Genomic DNA, 4,857 nt, shown 5'->3' on the forward strand with positions numbered 1-4,857 from the left:
ATTTGGAAGAGACGTTTCGACAACCACGTTAGTTGTGCTTTAGAGCTTCGAGCGGGAAAGGGTTTGAAATTCAAAGTAATCCATTTTAACCAAAGGAGCGTGTGGAAGCTTCAGAGAATCGAAGCGCATGTAAATGAAAACTGGCATTTCGTTAGAGAAAGACCGTTAGGGTCGAATTAGTATAAATAGGAGTCTTAATGTTAGGATTTGGGTGTTCACTTTGTACAAAATCACTCAATATACTCAAAGTACTAGCGTAGAGAAAAGAGTTTGCAAAGAATGTACGTATAAGAAACACCATTATTATCTTTTCCAAAGTTGTTTACTTTATCAATACAAAGTTCCTTATACACTTTTCGAATTCCTTTACTTTTTCAGTCGAAGTTTCTAGTTCTAGAATCATTTATATATCCTTTCACTTTCCTTTAGTTTTTTCAGTTTAAACCTTTATTCTAGTCATTTAAAGTCTTTAGTCAAAACTACTTTTATTTACTTTCTCAATAGTCATCACATTTAAAGAACTTTCAATACCTTTGTCAAACAAAGTATTATTAGAACATGAATTCAATTATAAGTGTAATAACCAAAACTTAGACACATGTCCTAAGATCAATCTAGTCGATCATGTAAGTTACCAAAATATTAAATTTGGAAGACTAGCGGTTGTTTTACCAGAAATTACTGTAAACAAGTATAAAAGGTGTTTTTTTTTATAATTTGACAGGAAAAAAATGTTAAAATTGGGTCAAAGTAAAATCCAACGATTTTACTCGATTTTACGCGATTTCTATGATTTCAGGATGATTAAAATCGTCTTAGAGTACGATTTTACATAAAAAAATTTTACCTGCAATTTAACACGAAATGCTGATCTAAAAACGTAAAATTTATAGAGTTTAAATTTTAAATTGCGATTTTAGCAACCTTAATGATACTACTTTTTGGAGGGATGGGAACCAGAGAACGGAGACATCGACAAACCCCCAAAATCTTACAAATTTAGAAAAAGAAAAAAAAAACAGCAATAAATAGAACAAACGTAATGAAAATAATCTACATTAATCAAACCGAAAAGAAAATTAATGTATCATGCTAACTAGAAGTAGTGCAAGATGTGAAGAGGTTAAGTCACTAAATATTTTTTTGAATGCCGCATTCCAAATGGAGAAATTTTTAAAATTGATTAATAAAACTAATTTGAATGAGTAGGAGTATAAATTTCTACATTTTCACTAAATGATGATTGTAATCACGAAAAAAAAAAGTAAGAGTAAGAGTATAAATTTCTACATTTTCACTGAATGATGATTGTAATCACGAAAAAAAAAAGTAAGAGTTGAAATGTTTAGCCCTTTGTTTTAATGTTACTTAGATCCGATGCGCAGGATATAATAGAGATATGATAGGATATCAAACAGGATAAGGATGAGATATGATACAGACATGATAAGACTTATTCTATCATGTGTTTGGTTGACATAGAATAACAAATAGTATATATATATATATATATATATATATATATATATATATATATATATATATATAATTTAAAATTATTTACTTAATAGTATCAATGAGTTTTTTTAATTATTGAAAAACAACTATATTTTTTAAAAATTATTTTGCAAAATATTTTAAAATTTATAAATTGGTAAAAATGAAATCAAGCAGTCCTTTGACCGCTAAAAATGTCGATGAAATCAAGCAGTATCTTGATTGTAGATATGTCTCACCAAGCGAAGCATGTTGGAGAATATTTTCTTTTTCCATTCATGGAAGGTCTCCTGCAGTAGAAAGATTATATTTTCATCTTGAGGGCGATAATTCGGTATATTATACAGATTACGAACTGATAGATGAGGTTCTTGAAAAACCAAGTGTGAAGGAATCAATGTTTACCGCTTGGATGGAAGCAAACAAAACATATCCAGAGGCCAGAAATCTGACCTACTCAAATTTCCTCACTAAGTTTGTTTATGATAAAAGATACCGACGATGGAGACCGCGTAAGAGAGGGCACACCATTGGAAGACTAATCTGGGTTCCTCCAAGTACAGGTGAGCTGTATTACCTGAGAATGATGCTGACTGTTGCAAAAAGGCCAACATGTTACGAGGATATAAAAAAGGTCGGTGGAATTGTTCGGGACAGTTTTAGGGATGCATGTTTTGAAATGGGATTTCTTAATGATGACAAGGAATATGTTGCAGCCATTAACGGGGCCAAAGATTGGGGTTCGGGACATTTTTTGAGAAAGTTATTCGTAACTATGCTATTGTCCGGTACAATTAACAGACCACGTCACGTTTGGCAAAAAACTTGGAAGACGCTGTCCGACGGTATTCTGCACCAACAAAGACAGTTAACTAATATAAAAGGTACATTGTTGCGATATATTTATAATAGATTATTTGTTGTGTGTATAACAAACTTTTATGCGTATCTCAGTTTGAGGATCTCACAAACAAGGAATCTTCTAAAATATGTTCCATTTAAATTAACTTCCATGCCACGACATATCAAGTTTTAATTGGTGTTTTTTTATAGATATGCAGTTAACAGAAGCTGAGTTGAAAAACTTGACCCTCATTGAGATTGAGAATATGTTGCAATCCAATCGAAGAAGTTTGCACAAATTCAAAGACATGCCTTATCTGGATGCTTATGTCACACGGCACGTTGGAAACCGACTGATTTACGAAGAACATGATTATAATACTAAAACTGAGCGAGAAAACTTCAACAATCTCTTTCGAGCCCTTACAGGTGATAATTTATATTTATACTATTTGATTGCATAAGCTGACAGTCCCACAGGTAGATATTTTTTGAAATATCACAATTTACATTATGCATGATAGATGAACAACGCTCAATCTTTGAAAAAAATCATGGAAGCTGTCGGAAAACAAAGAGGAGGGGTCTTTTTTTTACACGGTTATGGAGGGACCGGTAAAACTTTCATGTGGAGGACACTATCAAGTGCACTTCGTTCGAAGAAAAAAATTGTGTTTGCTGTTGCTTCAAGCGGTATAGCTTCGTTGTTATTACCAGGCGGACGAACTACTTATTCCAAGTTCAAAATTCCTGTGCCAACACTTGACAACTCCACTTGCAATATTGACAAAAACACTGAACATTCTCAATTATTCGAGGCAACGGACGTGATAATATGGGATGAAGCACCTATGGCTCATAAAAATTGTTTTGAGGCATTGGATAGAACACTTAAAGACGTCATGGCCAAGAAGGGATTTGGGAATAAAATCTTTGGCGGCAAAGTTGTTGTTTTTGGAGGAGACTTCAGACAGATTCTTCCAGTTGTTCCGAGAGCAGGGCGTTCTGATATTGTTCATGCATCCATATGCTCCTCTTATATCTGGGACTATTGCCAAGTTCTAACACTAACAAAAAACATGAGACTTCAGCAGGGAAGCGATAATACAAGTTCTAATGAATTAGCGGAGTTCTCAAAATGGATTTTAAATGTCGGTGATGGTAAGATATCTGAACCAAATGATGGATTGGTGGACATAGAGATTCCTCAAGATTTATTGATTACCAATTATGAAGATCCTATCAAAGCTATTGTTGAGAATACATATCCCAATGGTTAATGTATTCCAAGATGTTGCATATCTACAAGGAAAAGCAATTCTTGCCTCAACCATTGAAGTTGTGGATAAGATCAATCATTATGTATTGGACCTTATACCAGGTAATATTTATTTATTCTTTTTTTGGTGCATGGGAAAAAGAATATGCAGCCTATGATTTTGAATTTACTAATGTTCGTATCTTTCTGTTGATTTTTTTTAGGTGAAGAGAAAGAGTATCTTAGTTACGATTCAATCGATAGAACTGACTCGAGTTATACCGAAGCTTATGAAGTGCTAACTCCAGAATTTCTTAGCAAATTAAGGACATCAGGTTTACCAAATCATAGAATCAAATTGAAAGTTGGTACTCCCATTATGCTTATGAGAAATTTGGACCAGTCAGATGGATTGTGTAATGGAACAAGATTGATTGTCACAAGGCTGGCCAATCATGTCATTGAGGCAAAAATTATTTCTGGCAAGAACATAGGTAGCCTTTTTTACATTCCTCGAATGTCTATGTCACCTTCAGAGTCACCGTGGCCATTTAAGTTGATTAGGAGACAATTTCCAATTATTGTCTCTTACGCAATGACAATTAATAAGTCTCAAGGCCAGTCTCTCGATAGTGTTGGTTTGTATTTGCCTTCTCCCGTGTTTAGTCATGGACAACTTTATGTTGCAATCTCAAGAGTTACTACAAAAAGTGGTCTTAAGATCTTAATACACGACAAAGAGAATGTTCCGTGCTCCACTACCACAAATGTTGTATACAAGGAGGTTTTCCAATCACTTTGTTAGAAGGTAAGCTTATTCTTCTTTTCCATCTTTGTAACTGTATATGAAACACAGAATATTTATATGCCTTAAATTTTATTCTTAATCATATATTGTTTTATACATTTTATAATGTAGGTATACGATGCATGTTGTTGCCTGGTTGCAATCATACAAGAAGATAGCATCTGATATTTATACCAGCAAATATGGTTATTGTTTTTATTTTAAGACATAAAAAATTGAATGTATTAATAGCTTTTTCATTGTTTTACCGTTTTGTATCATGTGTTTAACATTTATTAATATTTACTAAAACTTGGAAAACACTTAGGCTAAATATATGTCGTTAATTTATATAATGGAACATTACAGGTGATAGACTGATTCATGTAATATCATCCCGACCAGACCCGTGCGATAGCACGGGTTTCCTACTAGTTGATTAATAAAACTAATTTGAATGAGTAGGAGTATA

At 33.1% G+C, this 4,857-nt stretch overlaps 1 pseudogene; it reads left to right on the top strand.

Moving 5' to 3' along the window:
• The first annotated feature begins 2,894 nt into the window (after positions 1-2,894).
• LOC131649943 (uncharacterized) lies at positions 2,895-4,532 on the top strand (annotated as a pseudogene).
• Positions 4,533-4,857: the final 325 nt, after the last annotated feature.

This window comes from Vicia villosa, linkage group LG2 (assembly GCF_029867415.1).
Source record: "Vicia villosa cultivar HV-30 ecotype Madison, WI linkage group LG2, Vvil1.0, whole genome shotgun sequence".
In the NCBI taxonomy this organism is placed as follows: domain Eukaryota; kingdom Viridiplantae; phylum Streptophyta; class Magnoliopsida; order Fabales; family Fabaceae; genus Vicia; species Vicia villosa.